Source organism: Schistocerca cancellata, chromosome 9, assembly GCF_023864275.1.
Source record: "Schistocerca cancellata isolate TAMUIC-IGC-003103 chromosome 9, iqSchCanc2.1, whole genome shotgun sequence".
Classification (NCBI taxonomy): domain Eukaryota; kingdom Metazoa; phylum Arthropoda; class Insecta; order Orthoptera; family Acrididae; genus Schistocerca; species Schistocerca cancellata.
In genome coordinates, this window is record NC_064634.1 from 83,242,095 (window position 1) to 83,265,665 (window position 23,571).

A 23,571-nucleotide genomic window follows, 5' to 3' on the forward strand; every position below is an offset into this window, starting at 1 on the left:
AGCCCTCTGAGTCTCGTGGACGAATAGCGCGAGCTACGTTTCACACGATCGCCTTTTGCGAAACCCATGCTGATTCCTGCAGAGCAGATTTCTAGTCTCCAGAAAAGTCATTATACTCGAACATAATACGTGTTTCAAAATTCTACAACTCATAGACGTTAGAGATATAGGTCTATAGTTCTGCACATCTGTTCGACGTCCCTTCTTGAAAACGGGGATGACCTGTGCCCTTTACCAATCCTTTGGAACGCTACGCTCTTCTAGAGACCTACGGTACACCGCTGCAAGAAGGGGGGCAAGTTCCTTCGCGTACTCTGTGTAAAATCGAACTGGTATCCCATCAGGTCCAGCGGCTTTTCCTCTTTTGAGCGATTTTAATTGTTTCTCTATCCCTCTGTCGTTTATTTCGATATCTACCATTTTGTCATCTGTGCGACAATCTAGAGAAGGAACTACAGTGCAGTCTTCCTCTGTGAAACAGCTTCGGAAAAAGACATTTAGTATGTCGGCCTTTAGTCTGTCATCCTCTGTTTCAGTACCATTTTGGTCACAGAGTGTCTGGACATTTTGTTTTGATCCACCTACCGCTTTGACATAAGACCAAATTTTCTTAGGATTTTCTGCCAAGTCAGTACATAGAACTTTACTTTCGAATTCATTGAACGCCTATCGCATAGCCCTCCTCACACTACATTTCGCTTCGCGTAATTTTTGTTTGTGTGCAAGGCTTTGACTATGTTTATGTTTGCTGTGAAGTTCCCTTTGCTTCCGCAGCTGTTTTCTAAGCCGGCCGCGGTGGTCTCGCGGTTCTAGGCGCTGCAGTCCGGAACCGTGCGACTTCTACGGTCGCAGGTTCGAATCCTGCCTCGGGCATGGATGTGTGTGATGTCCTTAGGTTAGTTAGGTTTAAGTAGTTCTAAGTTCTAGGGGACTGATGACCACAGCAGTTAAGTCCCATAGTGCTCAGAGCCATTTGAACCGTTTTTAGCCAGTTTTCTAACTCGGTTGTTGTACCATGGTGGCTGTTTTCCATCTCTTACGATCTTGCTTGGCAGATACTCATCTAATGCATACTGTACGATGGTTTTGAACTTTGTCGACTGATCCTCAACACTAGCTGTACTTGAGACAAAACTTTTGTGTTGAACCATCAGGTACTCTGAAATCTGCTTTTTGTCACTTTTGCAAAACAGAAAAATCTTCCTATCTTTTTCATATTTCTATTTACGGCTGAAATCATCGATGCAGTAACCGCTTTATGATCGCTGATTCCCTGTTCTGCGTTAACTGTTTCAAATAGTTCGGGTCTGTTTGTCACCAGAAGGTCTAATATGTTATCGCCACGAGTCGGTTCTCCGTTTAACTGCTCAACGTAGTTTTCAGATAAAGCACTTAAAAAAATTTCACTGGATTCTTTGTCCCTGCCACCCGTTATGATCGTTTGAGTCTCCCAGTCTAAATCTCCACCCAGAACTATAACATTGTTCATTGAATTTGTTCCGGGCGGACGTACGACGACACCCGTTCAATGTCTTTGTTGATCCGTCCCCTCAGTTTTTTATTACAGAGGTTAGCTAACCCTCTGACCAAGCACACTGAGCTACCGTGCCGGCATCCATCTGAGCCACCGAGGACACAGAGGATAGTGCGACTGCAGGGACTTACCGCCGGCACGCTCCCCGTGAGACCCACATTCTCAGCTTAATAGTCCGTCCACACACTACATCCGTAGTGCCCCTGCCATTATACCCATTACTCGCGGCAGACAGTCCACCGAGTCCCGTAAGAGTTCAGGCAATTTCTGTGCATCCGCACTGAAGAAGGTCATCAGCCGGTTAACCTCAACGATATGAACAGAATTGGTGATGTAACGTCCCACTATAACAATTGTACAAGACTGTGCTTAAACTGACACACAATGTTTTTTAGCGCAACGCAATCTGACTTTTAAAAATCCCTACAAAAGAATGGCCCTGACTAACATTAAACTATACCTTTCACAAATAACTTACCTCACAAAAATCTTCATTACTCGAACTACTGCAATACAGCGAGCGCCACTACAGCCAGCTAAATAAAAGATTCAAACTACGGAAGGCACTAACTACTGATAGGGATAGTTAGCAAATGAAAGATATTAATAGAGAACAAACAATGTATTTACCTTAATAATCATAATATATATAGCAGTTCATGACAAATTACCAAACTCCGCCATCTCTCTCCCCACATCCACCACTGCTGGCGGCTCACCTCCAACTGTGCAACGCTACGCGCTGTTCACATCCAGCTGCCGCTGCCTAACACTACAATGGCAGACAACAATGCAAACTAGCCACAGGCTGCACACAGCACAGCCAGTGATTTTCATATAGAGCGCTACGTAACGTTGCCAATAAGAAAACATAAAACAGCCTACTTACAGTGAGACAAGAAATTTGTGACACGACCTGACTAGACGAAGGAATCGATTGATAGGATACATTCTGAGACGTCAAGAGGTCACCAATTTAGAACTGGAGGGAGTTGTGGGGAGTAAAATTCGTAGAGGTAGACCTAGAGAAGAATAGGGTAAGTAAATTCAGAGGAATGTAGCTTTCAGTAGTTATGTGGAGATGTAGAGTCTTGCGCAGTTTAGAACAGCATGGAGAACTGCACCAAAACAGCCTTCGGACTGAAGACCACAACAACAACGTAATGCATGAATGAAGGAGTTAGATTCTAATAGATCCAGATGGGGAGTTTAGCTGCCATCCAATTGAAGTACTGTTGATAAAGGAGAAATATTACATGCACAGTCCGGTAATGTATTACGTCCTAGTATATATATTTCGCGAAATGACCACGATGAGAAAATCAGAGAATTTCGAGGCTTACTCATACAATGTGGGCTTTCACTGCCGGTATTCTCTTCGCTTAAAACTTCCGGGATGACAGGCTGTGGTCGATGTATAAAACTCACCCATGACGTTTCGTCTCCGACTGCAGGAGACATCCTCCGAGGTAAAGTGGCGAACTATCAGCCCGAAGTGTGTTAGAGGCTTACTGGCATTCGTTCTTCCGATGCACCTCTAGCAAATGAAACATGGAAGCGGAGAAGTGACTGTGAGACCTCCAGTTCCCTTCACTACAGGTTGCAAGGTGATTTTCCAAGCATAGATGTTGTTTTAGATGTACCACGCTATGCTGTCACAGATCTTTGGTATTTTTTCAAAGTACTGTTCCATATTCCTAGGATTGCCTTCATATAGAGCAGTTGTCTCAGCGGACTGTGTCTTAAGCTTATAGCGAGGTAGGCTTAGAGATCCTTTTTCACGTAGACGGTACTGAAGTCCTTGGAATTTCCTGCGCAAACGTTCCCTTTAGAGGTGCTTAAACTTCCCAAGAATCTGACGTCCGCAATTCCGCTACTCTTTGGCTCAAGAGTATCAGACGAAATTATTTTCCCACAGGATGAATATAAGGCATTCCATGGCCACAGCGGTTTCGTAACGAACTGCTCCGGTTAGCATTTATCGCACGAGGCGATCCGCCAGCCGAGAGGCGGGTCCGCCTTTGGTTCCTTGGGAACGTCGCAACCGCACAAGGCCGAGCACGTGGCTTCCGGGACAGAACAAGGTCAGCGGCTCATCCCAGTTTCACGTTGGACCACCTATACAGCATCGTGTAACATCTTGTCAGTGGCTGCCAACCGTACCGTGCACCGCCACATCCATCACACCCACTTCTATTACTGCGCTTCTTGGCTGTCGTGTAAAGGTCAACAGAACGATTCCCCTTCACAGCTGAGGGTCAATGAAACATTTCATGGGCACGGTAGTTGGCCAGTAAAATAATTCGCCTCCATTGTTGAGGGCTTAATTCCTTCCTGTAGATTCTACTAAAGGGTCCTCAGAAAAAAGTTTCAGAAAAGAATCTGTAATGGAACGGAACAAGTGTATCTACATCTGTACTCCACTAATCACTGTGAAGAGCATGGCACAGGATAGTTCCTATCGTTCGCCAAATCTGCAGTTGAACTCCTACTTCCTATTGATGACCTAAATGAGTATTTCGTAGCGACGAAATCTGTACTTGGCCTACACACAAGGGCACAAACCATCTATTCCTTTAATGCATCAATGGTTAGTGGATACAGGAAATTTTCTCTGCAGACTGTAAGCCCTAACACGATCAGGAAGTCAATTGCGCGAATCCGTTCTGCTGCTGCAGGACACTATAATATTACAGTGCAAATGATCAGTTTTCTCGTCGATCCACTGCCACCCATAACAAAGGACTTTTTTTTTAACAATTCTTTAACCTCTTGCCCCTTCCCGTCAGAGTGGAAGCAGGGACTCAAAAATGATTACCAAAGAAGGAATCTGCCATTCTGCATTCTACCCGCACCATAAGGCTTTAGAAAATACAGTTCATGGACAGCTCACTGATTATGTTACATCACACAACCTTTTAGATGAATACCAGTCAGGCCTCCGGTGAAATCGCAGCACGACGACTGCTCTTATAAAAGTGATTGACGATTTAGAACAAGCCATGGACAAACAATAGGAGACTATTATGTGCTTTTTCAGATTTCAGCAAAGCATTCGACACAATTATTTCACTACCCAAATAGCAAAACTCATCTACTACGTTTAGTGTCTTCTTTTCTAATCTATTTCGCTCAGCAAACCCTGATTTATTTCGACTGCATTCCATTATCTCCGTTTCACTTTTCTTGATGTTCACCTCACCACTTTTTTTCAAGACACTATCCAGTCTCTTCAACTCCTAATTCGTTTTCCCAATCTAACAAAATTACATATTACTTTCCAAATTCAAAAGCCTAATATTTTCTGCAAGTGCTGTAGAACGGTTCCACTCATACCTTACATTGCGTCAAGAATGTGTAATGATTGGAACAAAAAGTCACAATGGAGGAATGTGGTATCAGGAGTCCCTCAGGGATCAGTATTGGGTCCGTCACTTTTCTCATTATATGTTAATGACGTCTCAACTGTTCTCTCCCACTGTAAATATGCACTGATGATCTCCAGCTATATCTAAGTGCCAAACCAACAAACTTGTGACCATTCATCCAGCATGTAAATGCTGATTTACTTGCCTTGTCAGACCGGGTGCATAAATTAGTTTTGAAACTTAACCCACTTAAAACAGAAGCAATCTTAGTCGCTCATAAAAGACTCATTGCCCCTCAATACAGAGATTATCTTCCACCGTTAACCTTAAACGGCACAGAAATAACATTTTCTTTTTCTGCCAAGAACTTGAGAATAATTCTGACATCACCTAGATTGGACTGAACACACAATTGCAGTCTGTAAGAAGGTGTCAGCGTCACTTCACTCACTACAGAAACATTTTTTATGCACATAAACGACAAATTAATTATAAAAATGTATTAAATTAGCTTCAAAGAACGACTATATCGATTGCAATGTAATAAAAAGACATTATTTATATTAGATGAGGTCGTAGTGCATAACGTTCTCAAGACTAACATTATTATCTTTGTCATTATATATAACAGAAAAAAGATATTTAAAATCACTTCGAGTCAGATCATTTCTTCTGCTGTATGTAAGGTACAATTGCTATTGTAAAGCGGTAGCTTTTGTTCTGTTTGTTCTCGTACGTAGTGAATAATTCAAGTGTGTAGTCCTTGCTTAGTGGAAATATATTTACAAAAAGTGAGTGCATTGTGTTACTTAAAGAACCCATGCAAACAAGTCTTCCTGAATTGATAATTGCAAGAAGTTATTTGCCATTTTTTCAGTCTCTACGAAGCGAGCAGCGGTGATCTTTGACTGGCAACAATTGGCCGCCAATACGCGGCGTATTTAAATTTATTGTTTTGTGTAACATATCACCACAGCCGGCGGAGAAAGAATCATTTCAAGTTATTCAGTCAACTAAAGTACAAAGCTTCACTAATTTTATTTCGTCAAAAAATTCATACTTTCAAAGATAGGATTTATTCTAGGTCAGTGAACTTAGCCTGCATTACATTTCGCCGAAAGCATTTGAAATAATTTGTAGGGAGCCTGGGACTCATTTGAAACATAATTGAATATTTATCTTTGGCCACCTATATATATATATATATATATATATATATATATATATATATATATATATATATATATACTCCTGGAAATTGAAATAAGAACACCGTGAATTCATTGTCCCAGGAAGGGGAAACTTTATTGACACATTCCTGGGGTCAGATACATCACATGATCACACTAACAGAACCACAGGCACATAGACACAGGCAACAGAGCATGCACAATGTCGGCACTAGTACAGTGTATATCCACCTTTCGCAGCAATGCAGGCTGCTATTCTCCCATGGAGACGATCGTAGAGATGCTGGATGTAGTCCTGTGGAACGGCTTGCCATGCCATTTCCACTTGGCGCCTCAGTTGGACCAGCGTTCGTGCTGGACGTGCAGACCGCGTGAGACGACGCTTCATCCAGTCCCAAACATGCTCAATGGGGGACAGATCCGGAGATCTTGCTGGCCAGGGTAGTTGACTTACACCTTCTAGAACACGTTGGGTGGCACGGGATACGTGCGGACGTGCATTGTCCTGTTGGAACAGCAAGTTCCCTTGCCGGTCTAGGAATGGTAGAACGATGGGTTCGATGACGGTTTGGATGTACCGTGCACTATTCAGTGCCCCTCGACGATCACCAGTGGTGTACGGCCAGTGTAGGAGATCGCTCCCCACACCATGATGCCGGGTGTTGGCCCTGTGTGCCTCGGTCGTATGCAGTCCTGATTGTGGCGCTCACCTGCATGGCGCCAAACACGCATACGACCATCATTGGCACCAAGGCAGAAGCGACTCTCATCGCTGAAGACGACACGTCTCCATTCGTCCCTCCATTCACGCCTGTCGCGACACCACTGGAGGCGGGCTGCACGATGTTGGGGCGTGAGCGGAAGACGGCCTAACGGTGTGCGGGACCGTAGCCCAGCTTCATGGAGACGGTTGCGAATGGTCCTCACCGATACCCCAGGAGCAACAGTGTCCCTAATTTGCTGGGAAGTGGCGGTGCGGTCCCCTACGGCACTGCGTAGGATCCTACGGTCTTGGCGTGCATCCGTGCGTCGCTGCGGTCCGGTCCAAGGTCGACGGGCACGTGCACCTTCCGCCGACCACTGGCGACAACATCGATGTACTGTGGAGACCTCACGCCCCACGTGTTGAGCAATTCGGCGGTACGTCCACCCGGCCTCCCGCATGCCCACTATACGCCCTCGCTCAAAGTCCGTCAACTGCACATACGGTTCACGTCCACGCTGTCGCGGCATGCTACCAGTGTTAAAGACTGCGATGGAGCTCTGTATGCCACGGCAAACTGGCTGACACTGACGGCGGCGGTGCACAAATGCTGCGCAGCTAGCGCCATTCGACGGCCAACACCGCGGTTCCTGGTGTGTCCGCTGTGCCGTGCATGTGATCATTGCTTGTACAGCCCTCTCGCAGTGTCCGGAGCAAGTAAGGTGGGTCTGACACACTGGTGTCAATGTGTTCTTTTTTCCATTTCCAGGAGTATATATATATATATATATATATATATATATATATATATAGGAGTATATATATATATATATACTTCTTATATTATCCCTTTCTTGTGTTTCACTTAATAATAATGAATAACCACTGATAGGAAGGGATAATGGACTATCTAAACAGGTCAGCATTAAGCCAGCTCTCAACACAGTAAAATCCTCTCTGTACTACCAGCACGTAACACAGCCATATTCTCTCAATATTTCCCTGTATCTGGAACCAGACTCTGGAATAATCTTCCACAAAATATCAGAGAAACCAAATCCCTACCCAGCTTCAATAGACAGTTAGTGCCTCACCTTCTATCACAATAGCTATCTATCTCATACTGAGATCCGCAGCTTAGTCTCGCAGATTCCCTCTACGCCACAACTCCCCCTCCCCCCTTTTTTTCAGCAGAGTCCTCTACTTGTATTTTATTGTTTCCTATCTTCTATTGTCACTCTCATCTCAGTCTCCTCCTTCATTTATTTTGTTTTCACTCCTGGGAACTTTAATCATAGACTCAAAAGTACTAAAATAATTTATATAATGCCTTATGCCATTCACTATCATTATCATTATTATTATTATTATTATTGTCAACTATTACTATTATCACTATCACTATTATTATGTGAACTTCTTTGTGAAATGTCTGGACTGAGTTGTTCCTGATCAGATATAAGAGAGCACCTTAAGGCCCTAATCTGGTCAGGGTACATAAGCAACAAATAAAATTAAAATAAAAATTACAATCTCTTGCCATCGCACTCATAGGGAGCGGGGGAAGAACGCCTGCCCAGCAGCCCTTGTGCCTACCATAATTAGCCTGATATTATCTTCGCAGTCCCTACGATGACGATGTGGATAATCCGTTACTAGACTAAGGATTCCTTAACGCCTCAGAATGTATCCATCAACTATTTCCTTAGCTTAATCAAGATGTGTTATACGTTTTATGTAACTACACTACCAACATACACACAATAACTTAAACTTGTAATTTGATCATCGTATGTCTTTTTATTAATTTTAGCTAGATCTGCTTATTATATTTATCAAGTTAAATAATTATTGTAACAATATTTCGCTTTTTTAATTTACTGTTGTGTAAGTAGAATTGTACTGAAATTATTTCAGAGAAGTTATGACTATCAAAATGCACATATAAACCCACCCTGGTTAGAAAAATAATTTGTAAATCTCTGGAACTGGGAACCCCTTTGATGGGGAGGCACGCTGCAAGTTGATGTAAACAAAGAGTCCAGTCAGTGCAATTTGAGAGTTCGTAGTATCATGTGCTCATGTAAAGACGTGGCTATTCTACGGTGCGTGCGACGCAAAAAGAATATTGGGGCTGACAAAATGTGGATGCTTTCTTTTCTAAATTATAATTACCAACCACAGATGGATGTTTTGTGATACATGCAATTGTTTGGATGATAATTCCACAGAGTGTTGCATACAGGAAAGAAGAATGTGCAAATAGTGCAGAAGCTGTATGACACAATATGTCTGAGCACTTTCGAAGTGAGTATAGAAATCTCCACCAAGATCTGATCTTAGTTTGAATTTAAATTTATAAATATGTGAAGATCAGCGTTTTTTCTATATCTTCATTATATATCGAAAGTCATAACTTCAATGTATTTCAGCGACTATAGACTACCGTGTAATTCAGATCGTTTGGTGTAATTTAGTGCCGGTCAACGAAGTGCACTGAGCTTAGGTTTTATTAACGATTCTGAAAACTGTTAACTAGCCAGTACTGCTTCACAGTTACGAACTTAAGTGCGAATTAGTAAAGCGGTTATCTTCAGTTTTTCTGTTTGGACTGATTTAAAAGTTAAGGGCCTTCGGCCATCCATTGTGCTAATATTCTTGCTTAATCTCAAGGAAGTAGTCAGAATCATTTCGAATACAGTTGCGATCTATTACGATCTACTTTAATAATTAGTGAAGAACTTTTGCTTTATTGAAGTTCATTTATAAAGACGGTAATAAGGTTTACAGATCTTTAGCTTTGCAAGTAAATGAAATATTTCTGTTTTCCTTTCAAATCTCATTTAAATAAACATTTTTAAAATTTATACAGCTTTAACTTCGCTAGTAAATGATGCTTCCTTAAATTCAATGCCATAGATATCATTCTGAGAGACTTAACATTTGAATCCAAAGTTTCCATATCATTTTCAACATTACAAAACTTTCAAAGTGGCTTGTCAGATGGTTAAGTACTAGCTTCTTTCTTAACATGTGTAGACTACGCTGCCACAATCTGTGAGATGTTGAAGGATATTAATCAGGTAGGAAGTGACATAATTAATTAACTGCCATAGTTCAGTGTGTCACCGTGTCTACTGATATCAGTTGCCTTCGTGTTAACTTAGGTCACGGTTTAGACACGCTATAACTATTTCACGGAGGAAGCTGGTTAGATAATATAATAAACCAAACATTGATTACAATTAATTATTTTCATAGTGAAAGTAATTTCATGATAACAGTCTTGTTAGGAACCGTTTAAACGTTTAAAAAGTACTTAATTAGCTGAAATAAATGCACAGTATTAACGGCAGAAGTAAGTTTGATTATTTTTTCCACCGAACACCTTATGAACATTAAAGTGCCGCTACAACCTACTAAATAATGTTTTTGCGAGTGTTATTTTGTCCAGCATAGTATCATAATCAAATGTAGCCCTATCGCCAAATTATTGTCCTATATTCGGGAAAATTCGTAAGAGGAGAATGTATTCATGGAAATGGTCTAGAGACACACGAAGATTCCAGCTGGATTAAATCATTGTCAGATGGAGATTCCGACGTCTAATACTAGACCTTAAGGCGTACCCAAGACCAGATACAGAGTCAGATCACAGTTCAACGATTATTCTGAGTGAAAGATACGGAAGTACATAGCACTTATAAAATTATTAGCACAAAAAGTAATTACCACATTTTAACATTCAAGATATCGTTGGATAACTGATGATAAAATCTATCATTTCAGAAACTCAGAATTGCAATACAACACACCAAACTGGAAGAAAAAAGTGAAATATTATAATTACATAGTCAATCATTTTTTAATCAAGTAGCCACAAGAAACATACTCACACCTAACAGCACGTCGAACAAGAAGTGTAATAGTATCATAACACACTTTCAGAAGACATTACATTTACACGAAAACGAGATAAATAATATGATAAAAGTTAATGTGAATTACGAGAGAGTGGTGAGAGATACAACCTTCCTATAAGGAAGACATTACATATAAATTACCAAATGATTAGCATATGTTTTGATAAAAGAACAAACACCGTCTGGGCCATAACAGATGTTTCTTTTCTACGAAAAATTTGCATGATTACAAATAACATTAATAACAGCCAGCCTCATTTACCGATTAACACAGAAGCTACCAATTAATTTTGATTTTCTTGTATCGATGACGCATGTGCAACGCCATTTATAGCTTTGGTGAAAAACTATTATTTACATGATTCGTTCTGTACTGGTAATACGCGTTCTGAAACGAGGAAGATACGGTAGCCCTTGGGCAGGAAGCTACGGGGGCTGTGGCATTTGGTTTTGGGAAGCCGTATAGGAGGGTCCTGCGAAGGCAGCCGGTCTGGTCGGTGGAAGCGGCAACAGCGACCGAGGTACGATGGTTCGGGCGGCCATTCAGTCACATTCGCAAGTATCGTCGATACTCTATGAAGTTTTTCGATACTTACACATTTTTCGGTATTACATGAAATATGTATTTCTGTAATTACACCACCAACTGCTGTCAACACCTTTTTATTATTTATTATTTATTATTTATTTTATGGCCTTCATTGGACCACTGTAGTCAAAAATACAAAGTTCTAAACAAGTTGTTACAAATGGATACAATTTGGTTCGACAATAACTTAATATATTTAGGTAATATAATTATTAGAGGCTATTCTTATATGAAAGGTGTTTTGCTCTTCTGTCTGCCCAATATTTCTTCATTCTTTCAGATATTTTCTTTCTTTCTTCATCTGAGACAACTCTTCCTGTACTCCTTATTGTCAACACCTTTACTAAGTTTCGATCGTATACATGGACCATTTTCTGGCATCTGGTAATTAACAACAAAAACAAACCATGTTATGGTCATTTTAGTTTTTGCTTGATTACAGATGTAGTGGCATGTAATAATAATACCAGTTGATGCTTGCCCATTTAACTTAATGTTAAGATAACAATTTGTAATGCATCAGATAGCAAAATTCTATAACCATATTGATATGTTTTCGTTGTTAATTACCAGAATGTGGTCCATGTATATGACCGGACTAGTAGCAATATACTACAGATTTGACAGCAGATAGTGATGTAACTACACAAACGTCTTTCATGTAGCATATAGCAGCTGTGGACCACCACTACATTTTCTGAGTTATTCTCACTTGATACTTAACAAGAATCGCGTGTTACACTGAACAGTGACTAACTCCTATGAATGGAACGGTTACTTCGGTGATAGAAATTAGATTACTGAACTTTGGTGGAATGTCGATGAATTAATGGTGCCGTTTTCTTTAATGGAGTTTGACTTCCAGCGGGACCAGTCGTTAATCTTTTATCTCTCGCCTGCTTGTATCAGTCGATGCTCCCTAATTTCGAAAGATCGCCCAGGTTCTTGTTTTATGGAACAAAATTTAATTGAGATTCACGTTGATCCAATGCAGCTTAAATTGTTTAAGCTGGTCCACATATTTACTGAACTTTACAAATTCCTCAGCTAGTCTATTTTACGAACACATAATTACGACAATGCGGTGGCATCCGTGTACAACGTATAAGAATTCATCCATACACTCACCTGTCCCGACGAATTATGGTACAGTGATAACTTAGGGAGCAGCTGTCAATCATAATCTAAGATTCTCGTCTCCCAGTTTGGTTTACGAAGTCGTGACACAAACGTCTTCTTCTGCGAATCGAACTGGAACACCACAGTAATAGTACCAGTTTCCTACAACTTATAACGCTACAGCCCCTCCCAGGATGATTATGAAATGTCTGATACCACCTTTTTTATATGCATCTGTGTATTTATCGTAAGATTCAGTGCTCCCTAAGGCCTTTATGTGTACCTTTATAGGTATAATACAGTTCAATTTGTCAAACAACCTATTATTCTTTGTACACATATGGAATATACTGGAAGGACGTACATTATCGTGATTGTCAATAGAGTGTTGGCATTAACAAAATTATTTACATATGCCAAATTACATATCAAATCGAGAAACTGAAATAATAAATGTTTAGCAACAAATATTAAGAGGCTGTGGAAATGTTGACATAAATAACTAACGCCTCTAATTACCATAACTGCAATTGGCACATTAGTTAACACAAAAAACGTCATTCCAATTCAAATGAAAATAATTATTATCCAGTGATGTAACTTTATTCGTTATTCATTTTTACGTGATTCATTGTAATTAATGATGCTTGTAAATTATCAGATAATTACCTCTTGTTAGTTGCGTTGCCCAAATTTACCAAACTCCGGTATATAAGACAACAAGTGTGTATTTAATTTATGTAATTTCGCGAAGCACGATGTGTATACTTCAAACTAATGTTAGCAACGAAATTCGTACAATCACTAATTCGAAATTAAAGTAAAATCAAAATAATTGTTGAAATCAGATTATAGATTAATTTTAATACAAGAGACCAAAGATGATAATAAAAAATGATGTCACTCTACATTATATGACATTGTAATTCTGTCAGAGACAGCAAAGGACTTGGAAGAGCAGTTGAACGGAATGGATAGTGTCATGAAAGGAGAATATAAGATGAACATCAACAAAAGCAAAACGAGGAAAATGGAATGTAGTCGAATTAAGTCGGGTGATGCTGAGGGAATTCGATTAGGAATTGAGACACTTAAAGTAGTAAAGGAGTTTTGCTATTTGGGGAGCAAAATAACTGATGATGGTCGAAGTAGAGAGGATATAAAATGTAGACTGGCAATGGCAAGGAAAGCATTTCTGAAGAAAAAAAGTTTGTTAACATCGAGTATAGATTTAAGTGTCAGGAAGTCGTTTCTGAAAGTATTTGTGTGGAGTGTAGCCATGTATGGAAGTGAAACATGGACAATAAATAGTTTGGACAAGAAAAGAATAAAAGCTTTCGAAATGTAGTGCTACAGAAGAATGCTGAAGATTAGATGGGTAGATCACATAACTAATGAGGAGGTATTGAATAGGATTGGGGAGCAGAGAAGTTTGTGGCACAACTTGACAAGAAGAAGGGATCGATTGGTAGGACATGTTCTGAGGCATCAAGGGATCGCCAATTTAGTATTGGATGGCAGCGTGGAGGGTAAAAATCGTAGAAGGAGACCAAGAGATGAAGACACGAAGCAGATTCAGAAGGATGTAGGTTGCAGTAGGTGCTGGGAGATGAAGAAGCTTGCGCAGGATAGAGTAGCATGGAGAGCTGCATCAAACCACTCTCAGGACTGAAGACCAAAACAACACAAAAACATGTTATAATCTGTACAAATATAAGAGCAATTAGTTTAGATGAAATTGTTTTTAATTGTAAGTTGCATTTTGCAATAAATTAACAATGCAGCAGTTGTTAACAATTGTATTTAAAGCGACGCAGCGATGCTGCAGGGAGGGCAGTCAGTGAAGTCAGTCTAAGAGGTCAGTCAGTCAGTGTGTTTTGTTTATCTCAGGTGTCTGTGCAGTTCGGCTGTCAACTAATATCAATAAATAATTTTGTGAAGCTTGAAACTTTCGTGATGTTCTTTTCAATCATCAATGAACCAGGCAAACGCAAAGTTAGGTAACGTTCAGAAATAAAATCGTTACAAACTGCAATAACGCATAGCGTGATTCTCCGGTTCCGTACTCTTTTTAGGGTTTATTTACACAGTGGAACACGAACTGCTAAATTTCTGGCAAGGAATAACAAAGCTCGCTCGAGCAGTCTGGCCTTGCAGAATGGTGAGAATTGCAGGTGCAGTCAAGGCCCAAGGATTTCTCTGTGCTCTGGCCTTCATTTGCTCCTGCAAAGGATTAACATTTTCTTTACAGCTCAGTGAAGAAGCTCAACCCGAGTCGAGAATGTCCTCATCGTTGAATTTACCACGCTGGACGCTCTAAATATGGTAGAGGAATGTGGACAGCACTTGAAAAGGAACGAAGGTCGGGGTTTAACGGCCGCTCGACGGCGAGATCGCTAGAGACAGAGAGAAAGTTCGGATTCAGGAAGTATAGCGCAACCCCTCTCCTCTCCTCTCCCGCTTAATCTGCCTCTTTGAATAATCAAAGTGTTCGCTAAAGTTTACGACAATCGGACGGGTGAATACGGTTTATCACGTTAGATGTGCAAGTGACTGTGCAACTGACAGTTTAGGACCGTGTACCTTAATCAACCTCTAGAGTACTTCCTACATGTATAAGGAACTGTTTTCAGTGATTGTTCCGAAATATCAAGTCATTCAAATTAAACACTGTTTTTTCCCCTCTTTAGTTTCGCTCAGTTCAATATCACACATGCTGCTTAACCATGAAACTTCTTTGTTTAAATGATTGTGTCTGTACTTAAATTGCTGAATGACTGAGAAGATGAAACTTCTACGTTATTTGATTCTGAAACAGCTGAGTAAAACTGAACGTACTGAGCTTACTTTCTCTTTACTTTTTCTTATCATGTCAACACTGACCCACAACATTCCAGCGCAACGCAATCTGACTGCTCAAACAAAATTACAACCTGACTTCAAATAATTAATACAAAAGAATGGCCCTGACTACAAATAAATCTTAACAATATCCTATACATTTCATTAAGCACTTACCTCACAAAAATCTTCATTACGCGAACTACTGCAATACAGCGAGCGTCAATACTGCCAGCTAAATAAAAGATTCTAACTACTGAAGCCATTAACTACTAATAGGCACGTGGTTAGCAAAGGAAAGATTTTGTCGCAAACCAAATAATGTATTTTTTACCTTAATAATGTGGCATCCAGTTCAAACACGAATATAAATCGTCATTGACATGCAGTACAAAGATATATAATCATGAATAATTTTCAATCTCCAAGTCGGATACTTGAAGATCGTTAGCCTACGCTAACACTTCAGACCTCTGCCCTCCATCAACGCAAACTTCTCACATTTAACATCCATCACTGCTGGCTGTTCACCTCCAACTGCCCAACAGTATTTCCATCACTGCTGGCGACTAACTTCCAACTGCCCAACAGTACTGGCGATTAATTTCCAACAACGAGTCCGACCAGCCATAGAGTCTCTTACAAAGAAAGCGCATTCAGAGATAGAATGCAAAGCGCTACACAGCGCTGCCAACACAGAAACAGCTCACTTACAACCATGTAAGTCAGTTTCAGCAATTTCACTTGATTTAGTTACTTCACCTGAACTTGTTCAGGACTACTATTGATAGTCAACTTACGTAGACGGTTGTTAATTAATAAATTATCTTGCCACGTACTGCTAATGATTGCCATACACACAGTACTCTGCAATCTTCAAACTGCTGAAATTTCACAATTCTACATATTTTATTCACATAGTTATTTCCCGTTATTTTACCATCACAACTCCACTTGAATACACGGTCAGTCACATTAATGTGAGCACCACCTACTTTCGACGTCAACGTGCAATAGTCCTTCACGAATGGCAGGTTTCAGAACTAGCAGTGGAGTGTATATAAAGCGTGTTTGGGAGCACGAGGGAAACAGTGCAGTCATTTTCGTAATGCGGAAACGTAGCGATTTCTCTGGGGTCCAAAATAGAACGATCATTAGCTTTTGGGTCCAGGATGGAAGCTATTTCGAAACGCCTACGTTTGTAAACTGTTCGCGTGCCGCCGCGATTAAATTATTCCGCGCACGGCATAATGGCGTTATCTAAAACTGGCGCGAAGGCGATTGCGGCACACCACGAACCATAGGTGACAGCGCTGAACGACGGCTGTGGAGACGTGTAGAGGCGAATAGCCTGCAACTGCCGAGCAACCGACCGCTCAGGCGAACCAGGGCTACCAACTGTGTCTTCCCAACGACCGTTCAGAGAACGTCGCTGCCTATAGTCCTCCGCATGTTTAGCGCGCCATCGGAAAGATGGCCGTTGGCACTTAAGTCGTGAAACGGCTAAAAGCAAACGCCCTGCATCAATACAGTACTGATGATATGGGAGGTGGTGCGTTCATTGCAGTTAAAAGCTATTTAAGCAGTTGAGATCGATACTCAGTCGGACTGTGAAATAGTCTGGATAAAGCTGTCAATCAGGCAAGGATTGACCATCGTATTAGGATGTTTTCATAGACCTCCAGCATCCGCAACAAACGTCGCAGAACGTTTCAGGGAAAGTTTTGAGTACATAATCAATAAATATCCAAATTATCCATTAGTTATAGTTGGAGACTTTAATCTGGCGTCCACTGACTGGCAAAATTACACGTTTATCACAGAGGGCAGAAGCAAAGACTCGTGTGAAATTATTCTAGGAGCACTCTCAACATACAACCTCGGGCAATTGGTTAGAAAACCAACTCCAGATGGGAACATATTAGATATATTGCCGAGAAACAGAGCTGATCTTTTTCAGGAAGTTAATCTAGAAGAAGGTATTAGCGACCATAATGTCGTTGTGGCTTCTATGCCAGTATAAGTTGAAAAAAAAGCCACGAAGAAACAGCGTAGAGTTTTCTTGTTTGGGAAAGCAAATAAAACTGTCATTAATGAATATCTTCGTAGTCAGCTCCAAGCATTTTTTTTTAATTTATTTATTGCTCCGAGGGACCAAATTAAGGAGAAGTCTCCATGGTCATGGAACGAGTCAATACATGAAATTATAACACGATATTAGAAACAGATAAAATGAAATATAAAAAAATAAATTCAGGTGACAAGTCGTAAATTTAAATAAAGAAAATCAACAATGTAACACTGGAATTTGCTTAACTTTTTAGCTCTTCCAGGAGCTCCTCGACAGAATAGAAGGAGTGAGCCATGAGGAAACTCTTCAGTTTAGACTTAAAAGAGTTTGGGGTACTGCTAAGATTTTTGAGTTCTTGTGGTAGCTTATTGAAAATGGATGCAGCAGAATACTGCACTCCTTTCTGCACAAGAGTCAAGGAAGTGCATTCCACATGCAGATTGGATTTCTGCCTAGTATTAATTGAGTGAAAGCTGCTAACTCGTGGGAATAGGCTAATATTGCTAACAACAAGCGACATTAAAGAAAATATATACTGTGAGGGCAATGTCAGAATTCCCAGACTATTGAATAGGGGTCGACAAGAGGTTCTCGAACTTACACCACATATAGCTCGAACAGCCCGTTTTTGAGCCAAAAATACCCTTTTTGAATCAGAAGAATTACCCCAGAAAATAATACCATACGACATAAGCGTATGAAAATATGCGAAGTAGACTACTTTTCGTGTTGAAGTGTCACTTATTTCAGATACTGTTCTAATGGTAAATAAATCAGCATTTAGTTTCTGAACAAGATCCTGAACATGGGCTTTCCACAACAGCTTACTATCTATCCGAACGCCTAGGAACTTGAACTGTTCCGTCTCGCTTATAATATGCCCATTCTGTCTGATCAAAATATCGGTTCTTGTTGAATTGTGAGTTAGAAACTGTAAAAACTGAGTCTTACTGTGATTTAGCATCAAATTATTTTCCACAAGCCACGAACTTATTTCATGAACTACATTATTTGATGCTGTTTCAATATTACACACAAGATCCTTCACTATCAAGCTGGTGTCATCAGCAAACAGAAATATTTTTGAATCACCTGTAATACTAGAAGGCATATCATTTATATAAATAAGAAACAGCAGTGGCCCAAGCACCGACCCTTGGGGAACGTCCCACTTAACAGTGCCCCATTGGGACTGAACATCACTACCACTCTCAATATTGCGGAGAATTACCTTCTGCTTTCTATTCTTAAGGTAAGAGGCGAACCAATTGTAAGCTACTCCCCTTACTCCATAATGGTCCAACTTCTGCAGTAACATTTTGTGGTCAACACAGTCAAAAGCCTTCGTTAAATCAAAGAAAACACCTAGCGTTCGCAACCTTTTATTTAATCCGTCCAAAACCTCACAGAGAAAAGAGAATATAGCATTTTCAGTTGTTAAACCATTTCCAAAACCAAACTGAACATTTGACAGCAAATTATGTGAATTTAAATGCTCCAGTAACCTCACCGCGGGACACAAAGATATTGAGCATATTTGGTCGAAATTTAAAGGTAGTGCCCACCACATGCTATAGATGTATGTGCGTAGCAAAATAGGGGAGGGAAAGAATCAACCTTGGTACAACAAACATATTAGGAAGTTGCTGAAAAAGCAGAGAATTTTGCACAGTCGATTTAAACGTAGTCGCTGCCCCGCTGACAAACAGAAATTATGCGAAATGAAAGCAGCTGTCAAAAGATCAATGAGAGATTCTTTTAACGAATATTGAAAGCAATATTTTATATGCAGGCTCTAGAAAAACCCCAAAAAATTTTGGTCTTACGTAAAATCTATGAACGCTGCAAATAATTCAATACCTTCTCTTGCTGACAGTACTGGTAATATAACGGATGATGATAAACAGAAGGCCGAAATTCTAAACCTAGCTTCGAAAAACTCGTTTACGGTAGAGGACTGCAGCACTATTCCCCCTTTCAATTATCAAAATGACTCTGAGCACTATGGGACTTAACATCTATGGTCATCAGTCCCCTAGAACTTAGAACTACTTAAACCTAACTAACCTAAGGACATCACACAACACCCAGTCATCACGAGGCAGAGAAAATCCCTGACCCCGCCGGGAATCGAGCCCGGGAACCCGGGCGCGGGAAGCGAGAACGCTACCGCACGACCACGAGCTGCGGACTTTCAATTATCGAACAAACGTAAGGATGGCTGACATAGTGTTTAGTTTATCTGGGATTGTAAAACAGTTAAGATCCTTAGACGCCAGGAAGGCATCTCGCCCAGACGGTATCCCCGTAAGATTGTATGTTGACTATGCTACAAATATAGTACCATTCTTATCCATCATCTATAGGAGATTGTTGTAGCAGCGGAATGTTCCAGGGGACTAGAAGAAGGCCCAGGTCATAGCAATACATAAAAAGGGCAGAAAATCAGATGCACATAATTACCGGCCAATTTCACTGACATCGATTTGTTGCAGAATCATAGAACGTATTTTGTGTTCAGACATAAAGACCTTTCTAGACTCTGAGAAGCTCATCTGCAGAAACCAGCACGATTTTAGGAAACAGCGGTCATGCGAGACACAGCTGGCCCTCTTTGTGCATGATACACAACAGGCTCTAGATACCGGCCCCCTGGCTGATGCCACATTTCTCGACTTTAGAAAGGCGTTCGACTCAGTTCCGCACTGTCGCCTGTTCCAAAAAGTGCACGCTTATGGTCTATCCGATGACATATGCGGTTGGATAGAAAGTTTTTTAACAGAGAGAGAGCAAGATGTCGTTCTGAATGGAGTGACTTCAGCAGAAACAAGTGTAACATCAAGTGTGCCCCAGGGCAGCGTAATAGGTCCGCTGCTTTTTACGATTTATATAAACCATCTGGTTGATGGTATTGAGAGCGAAATTAGACTGTTTGCCGATGATGCTGTAGTCTACAGGAAAGTAGTATCACACGAAAATTGTGAACAAGTCAATGAGGATTTGCAGAAAATAAACGCGTGGTGTAATGACTGGTAGTTAGCTCTCATTATTAGTAAGTGTAACGTAATGCGTATAACAAGGCGAAAATCCCCATTAATGTACGAGTACAAAATAAATGCCCAGTCTTTGGAAGCGGTAACATCCGTCAAGTATCTGGGTGTGACTATTCGAAATGATCTCAAATGGGATGATCAGATCACACAAGTAACTGGCAAGGCGAACTCTAGATAGCGGTTTATTGGTAGAATCCTGAAGCGATGCAGTCCTTCAAAGGACATTGCTTACAATACGTTATTTCGTCCAGTATTAGAGTATTGTTCGTCTATATGGGACCCTTACCACTTGGGTGTGATTCAAGAGATTGAGAAGGTCCAAAGAAGAGCGGCAATATTCGTGAATGGTACATTTAGCCATCGCGAGAGCGTTACAAATCTCACACCAAAGTTTGAAGTGGGACACACTTGCCGATAGACGACGCACTAAACGGAAGGGGCTGCTCACTAAATTCCGAAATACTATCTTCGCCGAGGGTGTAGAGCGTATATTATAACCACCAACTTTCAAACCACACAATGATCACCATTCAAAGATAAGGGAAATTAGAGCTCATGCTGAGGCTTTCAGACAGTCGTTTTTCCCTAGCGCGATCCGCGAGTGGAATAGAGGGGTGGGGGGGGGGGGGGGGGATATGACTTTGGAGCGAATTGTACCCTCCGCCAAACACCACTTGGTGGCTAGCGGAGTATATGTGTAGATGCAGAATTGCCGGAGCATTATGGTCTGGGAATGCTTTCGTGGTATTCCCTGGGTGATCTCGTCATTCCGTACTGCGCAATGGATCAAAACCCGTGTGCATATATACAGGGTGTTTCAAAAATGACCGGTATATTTGAAACGGCAATAAAAACTAAACGAGCAGCGATAGAAATACACCGTTTGTTGCTATATGCTTGGGACAACAGTACATTTTCAGGCAGACAAACTTTAGAAATTACAGTAGTTACAATTTTCAACAACAGATGGCGCTGCGGTCTGGGAAACTCTATAGTACGATATTTTCCACATATCCACCATGCGTAGCAATAATATGGCGTAGTCTCTGAATGAAATTACCCGAAACCTTTGACAACGTATCTGGCGGAATGGCTTCACATGCAGATGAGATGTACTGCTTCAGCTGTTCAATTGTTTCTTGATTCTGGCGGTACACCTGGTCTTTCAAGTGTCCCCACAGAAAGAAGTCACAGGGGTTCATGTCTGGCGAATAGGGAGGCCAATCCACGCCGCCTCCTGTATGTTTCGGATAGCCCAAAGCAATCACACGATCATCGAAATATTCATTCAGGAAATTAAAGACGTCGGCCGTGCGATGTGGCCGGGCACCATCTTGCATAAACCACGAGGTGTTCGCAGTGTCGTCTAAGGCAGTTTGTACCGCCACAAATTCACGAAGAATGTCCAGATAGCGTGATGCTGTAATCGTTTCGGATCTGAAAAATGGGCCAATGATTCCTTTGGAAGAAATGGCGGCCCAGACCAGTACTTTTTGAGGATGCAGGGACGATGGGACTGCAACATGGGGCTTTTCGGTTCCCCATATGCGCCAGTTCTGTTTATTGACGAAGCCGTCCAGGTAAAAATAAGCTTCGTCAGTAAACCAAATGCTGCCCACATGCATATCGCCGTCATCAATCCTGTGCACTATATCGTTAGCGAATGTCTCTCATGCAGCAATGGTAGCGGCGCTGAGGGGTTGCCGCGTTTGAATTTTGTATGGATAGAGGTGTAAACTCTGGCGCATGAGACGATACGTGGACGTTGGCGTCATTTGGACCGCAGCTGCAACACGGCGAACGGAAACCCGAGGCCGCTGTCGGATCACCTGCTGCACTAGCTGCGCGTTGCCCTCTGTGGTTGCCGTACGAGGTCGCCCTACCTTTCCAGCACGTTCATCCGTCACGTTCCCAGTCCGTTGAAATTTTTCAAACAGATCCTTTATTGTATCGCTTTTCGGTCCTTTGGTTACATTAAACCTCCGTTGAAAACTTCGTCTTGTTGCAACAACACTGTGTTCTAGGTGGTGGAATTCCAACACCAGAAAAATCCTCTGTTCTAAGGAATAAACCATGTTGTCTACAGCACACTTGCACGTTGTGAACAGCACACGCTTACAGCAGAAAGACGACGTATAGAATGGCGCACCCACAGACTGCGTTGTCTTCTATATCGTTCACATCACTTGCAGCGCCATCTGTTGTTGAAAATTGTAACTACTGTAATTTCGAAAGTTTGTCCACCTGAAAATATACTGTTGTCCCAAGCATATTGCAACAAACGGTGTATTTCTATCGCTGCTCGTTTAGTTTTTATTGCCGTTTCAAATATACCAGTCATTTTTGAAACACCCTGTACTTGGGAACCATGTGCAACCCTACATGCCGTTTTGTTTTTCGTCGGCACGCCGGCATCTACCAACAGGGACAATGCAACGTGTCCCACTGCTTACCCTTGACCACCAAACACCCCGAATTTAAACCCATTCGAGAACCTGTGGGAACAACCTCATTCGGGCTGTTCGCACCATAGATCCTCATCCGAGAGACCTAGTGCAGCTGGAAACAGCACTGGAGTTGGAATGGCTCAACATCCATGTCGGTACCTTCCAGAAACTCACTGACCCTCTTCTTGCACGTCTCGCAACGGTCTGCGCTGCAAAAGGTGGTTATTCAGGCTTTTGACAACTGGTCACTTCAATGTGACTGAAAAGTGTACTTACTCTTATCACTTTCATACTAATTATGCTTCAAAGTTAAACTTTTCTCCTCGCTAATGGTCCGTAGCCGGACAGTCACCTTTAAGCCGCCAAATCGCTCGCTCTTAACTTCTCGAAAGCACGCCCAGCCCACCTGGGATTTTCCGACCATTTTGCGTAACTGTAGCTCCCATAACCTTCTAGAACACCAGCGGTATCGCAACCACCGGAACTGCGCTGCTAATATCAGTTTTTAGTAAGGGTATCGATAAGGGCATCGTTATAACAGGAAACGTAGTCGTTTTCAAAGGAACCATCCCAGCCTTTGCTGTGAGCGATTTACTGAAACCACAGAAAACCTAAATCTGGATGGTTTGGCAGTGATATGAATCACCATATTCCGGAATGCTATTCCAGTGTGCTAACAACTGCGCAACCTCGGTCGGCGCAAGTTCTGGCATAGTGTAGCGCCAGACTTCAA